This window comes from Hylaeus anthracinus, unplaced genomic scaffold (assembly GCF_026225885.1).
Source record: "Hylaeus anthracinus isolate JK02 unplaced genomic scaffold, UHH_iyHylAnth1.0_haploid 0, whole genome shotgun sequence".
In the NCBI taxonomy this organism is placed as follows: Eukaryota; Metazoa; Arthropoda; class Insecta; order Hymenoptera; family Colletidae; genus Hylaeus; species Hylaeus anthracinus.
Window position 1 is genome coordinate 16,197,710 of NW_026533254.1, and position 17,000 is coordinate 16,214,709.

The following is a 17,000-nucleotide window of genomic DNA, read 5'->3' on the forward strand; positions in this document are numbered from 1 at the left end:
ACGGCCGAAAATTTACAGAGATTTCTGTTTATTTGCCAAGTCCCGCTTGTTCGTTGCGTGAAGTTTTTGTCTGGGTTTCCGATCGAAGAAAGTTGCCTCTACCTGGCTGTGTGGGACGGAAAGGAAAGTGTGCAACGGGGGTCCTCGAAGCTTACTGGCGATCTTTCGAGCCCTTCCTGCCGTAATGGAAACTTTCTTTTCCGTCTCGTTCCATACCCAACGGACCAGGGTTAGGGCGCTTTCGATCTTCTTCTTTGTCCCGGCCGCAACAAGCAGCGCGGAGGAGCGTCAAGGTTCTCCTCGGCACGTTCTACGAATACGTATTTTTAAAACTGTTAGACCAGCGGGGCCACGTACTCGTTTCTCAAAGCAGGGTTTATAATAACCGACCCACGAAACGTAGGCTTTCAACAGGACAAAATTAGGATAAAATAGAAACACACGTAAAACGTTGTTCAGAGAGAAATGGGGATTAAAAATGAAGACGAATTATTCTGAATGATACAAAACGACGAATGATATGATACGACTGTGTTCGAAGAAAACGTCGAATTTCAATTGTAGCAGTTCCAAGAAAATTCAATTATTCGAGCGTAGTAGTCTCACTCTCCCGATAAAAAATGTATATAAAATCTGCTTCACAAGTACGCAAACGTAAGATACGCTTAACGTAAATTTATAAAAAAAAAAGTAACGCGTGGTTCACACACCGGACGTTCCTACACAACGTTCCACGCAATTCCCGTAGTCGCCAGTTCCAACTTGGTTTCCTACCGTTGATCGACGCTTGTTCGTGTTCAGGGCCCTTTGTCCTGCGTTCGGCGGTCGAACGCGCATCGATTCTCACATTCCATTCTCAAACGTAGACTATACAAGAATAACGAATAATTCTGTACCGAACGATTTCTCGAATCGCTATAAGTGATGGGAGGTCTAATGTCGGTTCTTTCTTAACTCGGACTATAGAATGCCTCGCCGAATGGTTAATCGTTGGTTCAACGTGCAATAAGAGGGAAACACACGCGGAACAAGCGATTGGATCACGTTGACCTCGACTGAAAGAAAAGATCCCCGATGCAATTTCAGATCGAAACGTTTGCTGTACAAATTGGAATGCGCGTTACACGTAATCACCCGCGCGTCACCGCATACCTCGATGCAATTATCGTGGAAACAAGAAAATCTTTGGAGAAAAATGCTTTGCACGACTCGGTGCGCCCTTCCACTCGGCGATTTCCATGGAAATGAACTTAAAGTCTTTGCAGAAGACTATAACGCGTTACTTCCGTTTTTATACGCAGCGAAACGTAGAAAACGAACGTGTCAGGTCGAAACGATACATGTTTAAACATCGAATCAAGCGTTAGAATTTTTATTTAAAAAAAAAAAAAAAAAAAAAAAAAATGTCAAGTATCAAAACACGCGAATTTAAACATGAAATAAAAATTGGTCCGTGTTTAAAGACCAGACGCGTACAGATCGATACGGTTATCTCGTATCGTTCGGTGTCTTCAATCCTCGACTGGACGAATTCGCCTCATTTTTCAGCTACTCGATTTAATTAAGGCTATCTGCGCCGACGCTCGTAAACCGCCGGCGATAACAGATCGTTTTGCATAAAGATAACTTAATACGGAGCGCAGCGCGATTCAAAGCGGGGAAAAAATCGTCAATCTGTGTCGCTGGCTAATTAAGAGCAATCGTTATCTTTGGTATCGCGCGTATTTGTCGACGCAGGCAAACATTTCAATGCTGAAAGGGGCATCGCCAAAATTCAAAAATCCAGCCTGAATATTTCTTACCCGCCACTCGAATTATTCTTTTCGAAAGTTCTTTTTAAAAAAGATCTGTTGTGGAACCACGTTACGATACAGTGATATTTCACGTTATGCTTGCGAATGAAAACAAAGTAAATAAATTCGTACAAATTCGTTGTATCAAAAAGAAATTATCATAAGCGTTGACAAGAAAAAGATCCATTTAATTGTATGTACATAAACGAACTGATGTCACGCGAAAAATTAACGAATAATCTCTAAATCCACGATACAAGACGTGTTTGTACACTTTGTCCATCTCTACGCATTTGTGCCCACGTCGTTCGACGCAACGCGCATACAAATCCCTGCAGACCGTCCCAAACTAGGCACCGGCCCCTAAAAACTATTTGCGAGTTCGGTACATGCGGCAGATCACGAAAGTGATTAGAACCGTTACTGCCAGACGAAGGAACGTTCACCGAGAATGCCTCACGAAACTGTCTGCGTGAGTGGATCGACCATACGTCGAGAACGTCGTGAAAAAACTGTAGTGTGTACGGGGAACAGGCAAGTGGCTCGGGTTCTCGTCGACTGGCACATAATGGGCGGCCTAATGCGAGGTTAAACGTGCGTGGAGTATCCTTCGTAATGTGGACATCCTTGGCATAAGCATAGAAAGCTAGAAAGCCTCGACGCGACGATGATAACCCAAATACGAGGCTTGTGTCTCGGTTATCCGACTTTATTCCAGAGAAACCTTCTCGTCGCGAATCGACAGACGAACTCCATTTATATCGATCCAATGGAAGACAAAGTGTTCATGTAAGGTGGTTTCGTATAATAAGGACTCAGGTATGGGGTCAGGTGAAAGTCTACTTATATCAACCCTGTGGAAGACAATTTCTATGTACAAGTTTCATTTACAATAGCTCTGCTTGCAATAGAAGTTAGCTCTGCCTTAGGTCCACGTTTCTTTCATCTATTCGTTCAAATGACCAGAGTTCAGATAAGTGGAATTATCCACACTTTGAGCTCCTTTAAAATTAAAATTATAACAACATTTCCTAAACATTCTTGAAGTCTATACCTCTCGAGTAATGGAAAAAAAAAAAAAAACACGTCGAGCGAAACGACGATTTAGAAGTTCGCTAAATTATTAACGACAATTTCGTTCCGATAAACCAGAGCCCTGGTGCACGGTTTCGTTCGGCTCGAAGCGTCGAGCCGTGCTAGCAAGGCGTGCGCTCGCTCCGTTTTCGGTGAAAGTGCATTTCCGTTTGCGCGTAACGCAGATACACGCTTAATGGAAAAAGCGAAGGTTTCTCCCGGCGCCCGAAGATCGACGTAAATGTAACAGAGCACCGCGAGGGGGAGAAACAAATCGAACCAATTGATGCCGAGAACTGACCTCCTTTTTCCGTTCCTGAAATTTCGCGACACGTACCGGGGATCGGGGCTTATCGCGATCGTTTCCAATATCTCCATTGTTCCTCGAGAAAGCAACGCGGTTGGACATGTTAAGTAGGGAAAACGAAACGATTTGGAATATTTCGAATACACGCTAACCTGATAAACGCGACTCGTGTACTTCAAATTTGTTAAAATCGTTCTATCGTTAACGGAGATTTTACTGCAATTTTCGAGGACGACTATTTTAATGGGGAATCAATCTTCTCCCTCCTGATTGCAAGGACACCTAACCCAGACCTAACCTGAATATTTAATTCCACGTTAAACTATATTTTAACGGAGAATCAATTTTATTGATGAATTTTTTTTGTTCTTCCTCCCTCCTAATTGCAAATATACCTAACCCAGACCTAAGCTGAATATTTAATTCCACGTTAAACTATATTTTAACGGAGAATCAATTTTATTGATGAATTGTATTGTTCTTCCTCCCTCCTAATTGCAAATATACCTAACCCAGATCTAACCTGAATATTTAATTCCACGTTAAACTATATTTTAACGGAGAATCAATTTTATTGATGAATTGTATTGTTCTTCCTCCCTCCTAATTGCAAATATACCTAACCCAGACCTAACCCGAATATTTAATCGTGCATTATATTACATTTCACACAATTTGGGGGCGTTTCTAGTCAAGGAACGATCCACTTAGCATATTATCGATAAGAAATTTTTAAATGCTCTTGCTGCCACGCGTCACATGTTTCCCAGACAGATCAACGTCACACACGCGTGGCGATAATCATTTTTCTATTTTATTTCGGTACGAGTAAACCAAGTACGAACTGTAGAGCAGATTATACCCTTGTAGCCTGTTAATCGAAATAATATATCAGTTTATTTGGGCGCAACTGAAAACGTGCGTCAATAAAATATATTTATTAAACATGTAGCAGGATTCGTACCGTACTGTTTTCGGAGTGAATATTTAAAGTGGACCAATATCGAAAAAGTTAACACGTTTCACGCGAAGGTCGACGTGCTCGCAACAGGTTATTCCATTCATCTCGATATTGACGAGAACATAATGCGAGCATAAGTCCTATAATCCGTGGTAAAAAGCGCGAAAATGGCCTCGAACCGTCGAGCATTATAAAATTCAGAGTCGTTTCAACGCGATCGTTCCTCGGCGCTTCTTTTTAATACCGAAAACCACGGTGACGTTTAAGGCGAATGCGACGAGTGGATCACCTTGTATAGAGAAGGGTAACCCACTAAAAAACGCCACTTCGATCTCTGCTGAATCGATGCTACAAAGACTGTATTGACAAATGATAAGTTGTCGTCGTTGTGTAAACACGACGTAGCTAAAGTTGCGTCGGACTAAACAACGTTATTATCGTACGTAGAATTTAATTATAACGACTATCTCGAAGCATAACCTACATAGTGTACTTTTTGTAACATTCTAGACTCTAAATAGATTATTAATAAGTGATTATGAATTAAACTGCGGTGGGGGTACTGCTGGAGGGGAGAACGAGAGAGGGGAGGAAAGAAAGGGAGCGATTCGTCCTGGACCTGATAGAGTGGACTTGTCAGTAAGTCCTGTAGACGCCAGGATGATTGAAGGGCGATCGGGAATGGCTTATATACGAGTGCAGGCGGAACCGAGCACGCGTGAGAAAGATACGCGCTGTGTCCTTTTACTGGTGAGAACAGGAGGTTCCACCACAAAACTAGTTACATTTCTATTGCGTAGAAATAAGAAAATAGACTTATTCTCGGTACTAAGCGAACTAATTAAATTTTTTAGCTGAATGTAGGTAATTTCTAGTTAATTTTCATCGTGCAGAATCGATCGGATAGTGTTCTAAAGTCGAGACGAAACCGTGCATTATTGATGATGAGCTAACATCGCCGTTAGCCGTGATTCCTTGGCATCGAATCGATTAATCATAATCCCCCACCCCTCTCCCCAACCGACATCCTAAGCGTCGAAACCCAAAAAAGCTTTCATCCCTCCGTCAACGTAGATTAATTTTCTCCCACGCTCGCGCTCCGGTTCTTTGTTTACAGTAATTTAGACGGAGAGATGTCGGACGCATTAACGCGGAACGTGATACAGCGGGGAATAATGTGACCGTGATGGATCGGGAATTAAACGCGCATAGTAAATTTTAATCCTCTTAGATGACGACTCGCATTCGCGCGCGCGAGTAAAAGTTCAGCGAAATGCAACAACGGCATCTGACATCGGGAATTCCGCGGCGAGAATAGGCGTTGTCACGTGCAGGAGTTATGGGAATAACGAGAATTCGATAAGACAACGAACCCCGACTCCTTTAGGCGTAGAAACTAACGTCGCAAGTCGTATTCTAGGTTGCAATTGCAATTAGAATTACAATGTGCAATTAACGAGGACCCAGTGCTATAATCAAGGTTCTGGCGTAATCGAAGGAAGAATTTTTGTTTTCCAAGTTATTTCTCTACTTTCTTTGGGGAATTGTTTTTTGGTCGTAAATAATAGAAGTTACGCAGATATATCGTTCAACGAAATATCCTCCATATCGAAAATATGGAGTATTGTCGTTATGGAATACGGAGACCATTGAATTTTGATTAGTTTTCCATGAATTTTCCTTAAAGAATTCTAACTTTTCGGGTATCAAGAGTCGAAAAGTTTCCGTCGTCGGAAGACGATCGATTTCACCCGAGCTTCTAATCGTTCGTAAACTGTCGCAAGTGTCCCCGCGATCGTATCGCGAGTCGTGGAACACGATTTCGTGACTCAGTTTACGAGGATTGACACGACGGTTTAATACTCTCACGTTCCAGTCGGCGTTTACCACCTCGTAGAAAGCCGGTTAAACCATCTTTTTTGCAACGCGACGCCCGAGAGAGTTCACTCACTTTCCCTGGCGAGCCGAGCAAAATGCCGATCGTCGTTCGCTAGGAACCACCGATTTAATAATGACGCCGCTTGCACAACGTCAATGCGGTTTTTTCGATTCGCGAGAAGTTCGCGAGACGAACGCAAACTCGCGAGGCAAGCTGGATGGGGAAAAAAGCTGACGAACCCGCGTTCGGATAATTGAAATACGATGAAACGGAGGAATGTGATATAGATGTCGACGAACTATCACGTAGACCCTTGAAAGTATATTTGACGTAGGATTTTACCGATAATGTTAACAAGATCCCTATTAGGTTTAATTTTCGTTATTTTTAATGAAAATAGATTATCAGTATTTTTGAAGTATGAGTAAATACGTGTATGTGTCTTACGGATTGGAAAATATAAAAGTCGAAAAAAAGCTTATTCCCTCTTTAAGCTTATTCTCTTACAGTGGTGTGCAAAATGTAGTTATTAAACTGCGCATAATTTATGGTATATAGCAATATAGAAAACATACATAAAGTATGCATAATGTATGTTGAATACATTCTACAATAATTATAATAATATTGTTATTTCATTTTGCATGAGTGAACATGCCTTTTGGTTACGTTTGTATCATACATGCACAAAATCCGCAGTCTAGGGATTACATTTGACAATAATATGTTAGAACTGACGGAATTAACGGCGACTAGTTTGAATTACATCGAAATCCTAACCGCAGCTGCGAAAATACCGTGGGTTCGACGCGGAACGACCTGGATCACTCCAATTTCCAGGAAACCCATCCCATCGCGTTTGCGAAATCACCTAACGATATTCCCAGCGACGAGGCTTGGAGCTGTGACGAGGCTCTCCTACGCTCACGGGCGCAACATCTGTTGCTCGGGATGGCATTTCCATCGGAAACCTGACGCAACACGCCATGGACACCCTGTCTCTCGTCCTAGCGGCGATCGCACCGACGTCATTTAGACAAAAAACGGAAGTGGCCGTAGCGTCAAAACTTAAACCTGTTCACGCGTTCACTGGCACGCTAACTTTTGTGAACATTTTCACGGGGCTAAAATTTTGTTTTAAAATTGGAATAATTATGGAATAATTATTGGAAGCTACGTACTCTAAGAAGACTCGTCACAAGTATTTTTTACTGTGAAATTACTCATCAGAATTCAGGAGTCAAGATGTTCGAAATTTGGAAGTCTCGATACTCGGAATATTCCGAGCTCCAAATATACGCGAAGAACCGTCTTTTTACTATTTCAAGGAACCAAAATATTTGAGATTTGAAAGTCTCGATATTCGAAACATTAGAAGCTCCTTTTCCAGGAGTCAAGATGATTAAAATTCAAAATATTCAATGTTCGAAACGTTCCAAGCTCGAAACATTCATACACGTGCCATTTTTTGAACTACGCTTCTCCTCCAATCGCTACCTGGAAGATCACTATACGTCCTAGGCTTGGCAGAGGACCATAAGCTTTAATTTGTGCCTTTCCTGGTGGCGAAATTCTGGAAAGGCCGCGTGCACGCGGGTTCCCCCGCAAAAGGGGAACACAAAAGATCCAAGACAGAGGGGCAGCTCTGTCAAAGGCGGGGTTCATCGTACACAAAGTGGGTAAAGGTAGGTAACCCATTTTGGGTGGCTCGGGGGAGGGAAGTGTAGTCGGCTAGCTCTCTGTCCCTGTTCGCGGCGATCCTCCCGCGTTTCTGGCCTCCCTTTATCCTAGGGTGTATCCACCCGCACAACCACGCCGGAAGGTTGTGTGCCGTCGTTGAGTATTGAGCGGGGTGAATGCTCTTGCGCAATGCACGTACAGCAACCCCAACCTCGTCGACCTCGAGGCTCCTTCGGCCGGGTCTACCCAGGGTCCTTCGCGATTGATTAACCGAATACCGATGATGTTTCCTTCTATTAGGATGATTATCCGCGGATGGGATCGAGAATTCGAGGCGGCGGGTGAAAATGTTTGCAGAAACGAAAACGAAAAGAGGGAGGGGAGTTCGGTGGGAGAAGACCTTGGCTGAGTGACAAAGAAAGGGTTGACGAAGGGAGATGGGCGATTTTGATAAAACGTTGGGGATGGTGGGACTGAAGGGCAAAGTGCGAGGTTCGGATGCGCGGCTACGTATGGATTATTAGTATAGTTCAATTGCGGTGACACGAAGAGAATCTCCAGGGAAAAGAGATAAAGTGGGGTTGAAAGTAACGAGGACGGAGTTGGTGGTGGCAGATGTTGATTTTGATACAATTGGTACGAGACGGTAGGCTCGTAAGGTATATACAAGCGACCCTCGACTTTCGCAAACTGAATCAACCAGACTGAATTAAAGTTTGTAACCGTGTAATTTATAATTCGTAGCAGTCGCTAAATTGTATTCTGACAAATTCACAAATACTCACGTGGCAATCAACGCGTTAATATAATAAGTCTGCCGTGGGTAAAACGAATCCCGTTAAAATATAATTCGTCGAGCTACAATTTCTCCTTGATGAAATAAAATTGATCGCGGTGTAATCCATTACAACGTGACTCGTAGCGCGATTAACGTCCTTTTGTTAATGTTTTCGTGGAAAACACTGGTCGACTGCGCGGGCCAGTTACGGAGCTAAACCCGCCAATTAAAAGTTGCAAGTACCGCCGGCAAATATTGGTAATCGAGAAGGGTTCCGAGGTACCCGAGTCTGGGACGATTACACGCAACGAGCACCACCACTGCCAGCGATTTCGTGGTAGTTTCCAAACGAGCGGGCTTGTTTGCATCGATGCGGCCGATATCCGTTGCAGCTGACGCTCGACGACCGTTTAATGACTCGTTAGAAAAACACACGCGCGCGTACGCAGGAAAAAGAGACGATCAGTGATACGCGAAATACTTTTGCTATTTCCGGGAGTCGAAATATTCGAAATTTGGAAGAATCGTTAACTCGAAATATCCCAAGCTCGAAATGTTCAACATTCGGAACATCCCTAGCTCAAAATATTTCCGGGAGTCGAAATATTCGAAATTTGGAAGAATCGTTAACTCGAAATATCCCAAGCTCAACATGTTCAACATTCGGAACATCCCTAGCTCAAAATATTTCCGGGAGTCAAAATATTAAAAATTTGGAAGAATCGTTAACTCGAAATATCCCAAGCTCAAAATGTTCCAACACTCAAAACATCCTTGGCTCAAAATATTTAATCCTCGAAATATCCCAGGCTCAAAATATACGCGAAAACTGTCCTTTTACTATTTCCAGGAGTCAAAATATTTGAGATTTGGAAGCTCCGATGCTTGAAATATCCCAAGCTCAAAATGTTCCAACACTCGAAACATCCGTAACTCAAAATATCCAATGCTCGAAACACCGCAAGCTCAAAATATACCCAAAAAGCCGTTCTTTCGCTATCTCCAGGAGTAAAAATATTCGAAACACGCAATACACAAACCATCCCAAGCACAAAATATACCTACACACCTTTCCTTCCAATATAACTCAACAGAAACTTCGATAGTCCCGGAAAAACTCAAAGCCACAAATCACAACACTGCCTCTAGGAATCACGCGCACTTAACGCCGCCATTTTGTTCCGTACATTTAATCCAACTTCCATTTAATCCAATGGAAGTGTTTACCTCGCTTGCCCTAAACGCAGCCCGACAAAGAGATAGTCGCGAGAATTCTTTTGTCCGGTAAAAAAGTTTTGCACGGAGTGGAAGGATTCGCGGAATTCCAAGGATCCGAAGCGCGCGCGGCCATTTCAGCTTATTACCGGGCAATCATATTCTTGCGCAAGGGATGCCTCTCACGGAGAGATCTCGCGAAATATCACGCGTGCAACGACTAGTGTGTAGTCGATTCGCGTAATTGAATGTCAGTAGCTAAACTGCTTCGTCGACTTTGATCGACCAACGTCGAGTATCCTCGACGTCTATTACAGGGGCTTTTGCAATTAAAGCGAGATGGAGGGGCTACGGGATGTGAACAAATGTATACATATACAGAATGTTGATCTACGGATGGACAAATTTTTAGAGATTCTATTATTTATTTGTTCCAGAGTTATAACTTCTTTTTAATCACAGAAGATATGGATAAGGTTCCTTCTTTGTAAAATGTGATACTGTTTAAAATTCTTTTAGGAATTTAGCAAGAAAGGAATCTTCGCTTTGAAATCGAATTTCGTAATTTTTTATTTCGATTTTATTTTGGTCGGTAAAAGCACCCCCGAAGAGATAGCGTAGTTAGACACCCTGTATATATCTCTTCTCGGATCGATTGTAAAAATAATGACGAAGGGTCGCCGCGGACGGAAGAGGGAAATGAGGGAAAAGGCGACAAATGACGAGCCATTTGAAAAGCAAAGCACGATAAGCCGTCGCGTTCCTGCTCGCCGAGGGGGAGGAACCCTTCGTATCTTCCTATCTCGAATTACCATCGAGCGGACCAAGACAAATCCCTAGCGATTTCCACCCCGGAAGATTGCACAACTTTCAGACGCATCGTTTTTCTTTTTACGGATATCGCTAACAAACAAGAACTTTAATATTCGACGGGAACTCCATCCAGGACCAAATACCGGTAGAAATAAATCCAAGTACACAGGCTTCGACCGTTATTTATTTACCTCGAGGAAAAGTATTTTCACTTAAAACTTTATATTATTATTTATTATTAATTTTTAAGATACACGGTTCACTTTCGAACGGAATATATTCTACATGGTTTACATGTGAACTGTTCCTATAGTTCGTACACCGAACCATAAGTTATAATTGATACAACTTCAATAATTTATGTGCTTTGTATAATTTAAATACTATACACAGTTTATAAGTATAGTTCGTGGTTCAATCGAGTTATTTCGGATGGCATCAGTTATCGACTCGTCCCGTATGTGCACATGGTCCGCTAAACGGTGCGCATCTTTCGAACGACCTTCCGTTCGAGTATTGGAAATATAGTAGGATGAAATGTGGGGGGGGGGGGAGAGAGAGAGAGAGAAAGCGTCGACTGTGTTCAACTTGATACAGATTACAAAGGACGAAGTCGACGTTCCCCGAGCGACAGTGGAAATCCAGGAAAAGCGACTGCCGTCCGATATCGAATAAAAAAGCTAGAGAGAGGAGGCACGCTTACGAAGAAGCCATGATTCACAACTGTCGACGTTGCGATACGACGCGATCTATCGACGTTTCCTTTTCGACAACGATACGATCACCGATAACAGCCGATAATATTCGATCGTGAATCAAACCTTTCGCGCGACAGACGCTAAATTAATAGCTGCTCTGTATGTAAATAAGAGGATCAAGACTGTGTATATCGTTATCGATATAGAATTTTATGTTGATTAAAAGAGTCCTTCGTGGCGATGATATGAGAATTTTGTACGTTTTGGTATCGCGAGTCTACAAGCTAACCTTCAGGTTTCGTTTACAGATGACACTATCGTTCTTCTGTCTAACGTTTACCAGGGATACGGACGAAGCGAACGAGTTGCAGCGACACGACTTTCACATGACCTTGGGCGTGAAAAAATATTGGGTCGTCCGGAAAGTTCGTGTCTACTTTTTAAGAAAAATTCAAAGGCATATTTGCCTTTCGCAGGCAAATATATTTATCGAATGATACACGTACCATTTTCTTCCACAACTTTTCCACCTTTTAAGGAATGCATACGTGTTATTTGTTTTCAGCCATTCCGACATATTCAGACCTGTGCCGGCTACTAAAAATCGGCATGGACTTTCCACACAGCCCAATATGTAAATTCAGCAAGAACAAGCAATCGGTAGATATTTACTATAATCGATATTTTTATCTGAAATTACGAGACTAACCCTTCGATACATCGACGCGAAAAGACGTCCGTTCCGCGAATGGCGGAGTCCCGTACAATCGAAATATATATATATATATATATATTTTTTTATCGCAGTTCCGTGCGCACGGTCATCGGGTCCGCAGGAAAGCTGCAACATTTTGCCAAGCGACGATATCACGATGGCGAAGTAGAACCAAAGTAGCACTCGCCGCCAGCAGCCCTGACACGTGCAAACACCAGAAAATTATGTTACAGCCTCGAGTTGTGTGCGTAACGCTCCCCGCCGCGTGTGTGCACGTGTCGATGCGCGCGCATGTGCCCGCTGCGCGCGCATGTGTCCGTGCGCTGCGAAGCGGCTCCCCGTGCAGTGCGTGGCACGGGTCACAGAAAACCGCATCAGCCACACTGGGATGCACGTAACATGTGTGTCAATGCGACTGACAAACCGCCGCGTTGCATTATCCGCAATTATTTTCTGTAACGTAGCCTTTTTCCCTCCCTTGCTCGCCTTCGCTGCAGAATTAGGCCTGTCGCCGTTTCTCCTGTCTCTCGCGAGAATCGCACCTCGATCCGAACTTCTCGGCCCCAGACGAGGCATATCGAATCGAATGCTATTCGTTTGTAATTACTGTTAGAGGAGGGCAGTATGCAGCACGTGCTTTTAATTAGTTTAGAAAAATATATATATTTGTTACTTAAATCTAACTAAGCATTTCTATACCGATTTCTTAAAATACGATCAAACCGCAAGCATCTAACGATATCGTAGATGGCGCTCGAATTGTATCAGTCCAACAATTACGTTATGCTTTCATATTTCCTCGATGCGAAGTTTACTTTGATTTACACCCGCCAGTCTTTTACAGTCTCGAATTCAACCTCGAACAAAAAAATAGCAATCGAAACGAAAAGTGAACGCTGACGAAGAGAATATTTTACCATAAATTTCAAGCGACCTGTATCGCGTTTGTGTTAGTTTTGCTCTACGACGAAAGAGTTTATGAATGTCTCGTTAACACGTGTACACGCTATTGAGCCACGCCGAGGGATAATCAAATAAACGAAAAGTTGTAAACGTTTCGACCTTAAATTTACTTCTTCCGTATCTATAAAGTAATCGTTTCTTTTCCTACCAAGTCTTGGAGTCGTGTAACGATAATAAACTTTGGCTGTTTATTGCGATGGCGCATGAAATTTTCAGCTGTTTCACGTGGCACTATACTTCAAAAGTTAGGAGACTCCCGATCTAGAGAGCTCGTTGTCCCTGGCGTGCAACACACGAAGCATGCTGGCCAGAAAATCTGGACCAGCGATACGTTCCATCGAGAAACACGAGCGTTGAATTTTGTAAGAGCCGCGATTGAAATCGCATCGGCGAACGGCAACAATTATTAGTAGCAGACGTGCCAGACCCTTTTCTCTGCCTCTCTCCTGACATCTCACCAACCTACGTATGACCTCGATAATAACAGTTATGAAACTTGGCCGCGACAGTGAAAGTGGCGTGTACAGGACGTTTCATAATCCGACGATGTCGCCAAAGCGATGGCGGAGCGAGGCTTCGACCGAAGAAGAGCACGAAAAGAAAGGATATTTGGTCGTTAAACAGTTTCACCAAACACGCCCAGATCGGGGGTAACCTTGTGCGAGCTAGCGTACACGAAAGAGCCAACGAAAAATGAAAGAGAAAAGAGGAGACTCTTTCATCAGTTTCTTTGAAAGTGAATTTCACAGACGCCTGCAACCTTCGGCTCTCGCGAGGCTGAGAGCTGGGTCTCTCCGGACCCGAAGTAACGAGGACACGCGATGCTTCGATCAACGTTTGTTACAATTGTATTTTTATAAACTTTATTTTCTAAAGGATTACGATATATATATATATATATATATATATATATATATATATATATATATATATAAGAATGTTAGAAAAAAGATGTCCGAAATTCACGACGATCCGTACCCACTTGGCTTATTTCGACGGACTCAGGACGGACTGAGCTTTAAGGAAAAACAGAAATTTCCTTTTCCTCGAGACTCGAAAGTGGCAATCGTTGCATTCCAACAACATTTATTTTCCCGTAGAAGATGCATCGAATTAAATGAAATGGGATGAACAGTACAAAAGGCAACAATTACTTCGCGGGCCTGTATATAACGAAGTAATTTCTGTTTCGAGAGATAAAATTCGCGGAATGGAGGGTTAATGATACAGATGGCATTTATTTCCAGCCTCTCCGTGGCTAGCTGCAAAGTATCGTCGGGCTGACGAGCGTCGAAACAATATTCTCGTTAACTCGTTTGGTATTCGAGCTCCGCCAAGGGGAAGCGTGCCCCCGTTCGAATTAACGCTCGTCAACGGAGGCTCGGGGACCCGAGGGAAGTTCGTGCTCTTCAGAAAACGCGAACGAGATGCATGAAAGTCGTAGGAGCTCGAGGCCTTCGACGGTGCACCGCGAAAAACGACAATTTCGTGGTACGTTGACAGAAAGAGCATGATTACGCGTAGAAAGGAAAGAAAAAAAAAAAAAAAAAACAGGGAAGAGGGAGCGGAATCAGCCGAATATACCGTGAACGCATTTTCGAGGGTGGTTCGTTGCACTCTCCCTCCCTCCCTCCCTCCCTCCCTCGTGGTAAAGGGTGAAATCTGCAGGAATTGCTAGGTAAAGACGACGAGATCTGGCGAAGTTGCGCATTCACCCTCGAGCACCCAGTCATCCTCTCGTCTCGGGGATATTTAATACACCGTGGCGGAGTTAGGGTTTCCACTTCCAACCGCGAACTCGGCGCGGTGAATAAATGCACGAAGCCATGAGAAATTTTCAAGGAAGGGTTGCTCTCGATTCGACCGGTTTTATCGCGCGCGCCAACGATCCTGATCGTCAGAAAGTATTGCAAAACTCCCGGGGCGCCGCCACGGCGACAAATTGAACTGTTACGGGTGAAACTCGGACCTGTCGGACCGTCACCCAATTGTTATAGGTAATCGTTATAGTTAGTAGTTATTCCGACAAAATTTTGATACTTTGTACTTTCGTGTACTTTTTGACTCTGAATTTTCCGATGGAATGTTTAAGCAATTTTTGGGGATTTTTCGATCCGAGATCTTTTTTTTCCAAAAATCCAAAGAAATCGTTTCGATGTTCGATCCGAGATTTTTTGCAAATAATATTTTGTCAAAAATGCAAAAAAAAAAAAAAAAAAAAAAATAAATTATTTAAACATGTCTCTGTTTACGCCATTGAACTCAGCGTGATAAAAGTACGTGAAATTACAAAGTCACAAAATTTCGTCTCAATAGCTACTGGTTGGCTAATGTTGGTCGCGACGGCCTCTCTTAAGGGGTAAAAACAGCCCTTGAAGTTGCGAATGACGTACCGTGACGAAAATCGTCTCGAGCTCGAAGGGTTAATCCTCTTTGGTCTTCGTTCGTCCAAGAAACCGCGCGAGAAGAATGGCGGCATTGTTCGCGAGTTGTTCACCGTTCAACGTGTTTACGAAGCGTCGTCCAAATCCGGGAAAGAGTATTGCGTACAAATTGTTTTTCAAAGAAACAGCGAGGGATGTGATCAATTGCACGTGCGAGGGGAACAATGGCGATGTTGCTAATGTTGCGACTCATTGTCTCAGCACACGTGCCACGCAGAAGGATCTACTTGGGTGGCTGGTTGGCATACACGTAAGGATCGTGTGCCTGTGGATGTTCTAAACAATCTAAACGTTGGGAAGAACGAGTGTTCGACACTCGGAAGAGACCGAATGTACAAGACGTTGTAAAGCTTTAAGTACGCACGCGGCAACACGTGTTCACGAAATTGTTAATTTTCCATTGGATCGTAATTCGCGTTACGTACATTTGAGGGTTAGCGTCTCGCTTTTGCGATGTAAAAATGTTAAATGTTCTCGCGTAGGCGTAACAGTCGCGATACGAAAGCGAAACGGGTCGAAAAAGGAGGAGAGGGAATATTTCAACAATGAAGCATTATTTAAACCGACGTACTCGTTTGCGTGCGATACCACGCATATGGAAGGCATCGTAGTCGAGATAAAAGAGTTCCATGAGTCATAGACGTAGAATCTTGACTTGATGATCGTAAGTGATCCTTGACGCTTAACGGCTCCACGACCTCGATTTTGGTAAAATAAGCGGAAATTGGTTAAGCGTCCACAGACACGGGTTTGTGACATTGTATGAGGCAGCGAAATATCTGACAATAGGCCTCGAAGCTGAAATGATCGTTTTCTGAAGCATTCAGGTCCGATTATATCGCAGACAATTTCCAACATCGTTTTTAGAAATAATCGAAATACTTCCGTACGTTTAAATCGTATGAATAAGAACCACTATAATTAGAGAACACTTCCTCTCAAACATTCCTGTTAAATATTAAGGCACTGAAATATCATTTTAACCTCACAAATTGTGATCGGTCGGTTTTCATAATTAATCGCAGATCGATTGAAACGTACGAGTTGAAGCGTGACCAATTTAAATCCGATAATTCTAACATCGTTATTCATGTCGTAAATGTCGTTTAACGTCTATCGTGGAAGAACTAATTGTAAGTTTGTACGAGAGTAAAAGGTAATGATCGTCGAAGAAATGGACAGACCACTCCGTGAGATTGGTTTGCATGTAGAAAGTGAAATCTCTGCGTAAATGTCGTTACACGATATTAGTCGAGAAACGATGGAAAAATAAAGAGGAGTCAACAAAGTCAATAATACAATTTTATACATTGATATTAACATATAGCGTTGTGAAATAATAATATCCATCGTTTTCAGCAGAACGAAATGGTAATCGTATTGAATATTTGATTGAATATTCGCGATGGGTAGCTGTCGCTCAATTGAATTGCGTAGTAATTCGATTTAACATGGCTGCCATTTGAACTAGACCCGTAATTTATTAAATATTATTCAGAACGTTCGGAATGCTCGTTAAACAGCAAAAGAATGCTAAATGATGATTTTTTTTCTTAAACTAGCACAGAGAATTCCGATAATTATATATAGATAATTCCGATAATTATGACTATATGTGACAATAGTCAATAGCACATGTCATCCATTATTAACCTTAACGGGTTAAACGACTAAGTCTCG

At 42.7% G+C, this 17,000-nt stretch overlaps 1 protein-coding gene across 2 annotated transcripts in view; it reads right to left on the reverse strand.

The window, feature by feature from the left end:
* LOC128890716 (origin recognition complex subunit 2) overlaps positions 1–17,000 on the reverse strand; it is a 77,747-nt gene that overhangs the window by 55,393 nt on the left and 5,354 nt on the right. The window lies entirely within an intron of this gene.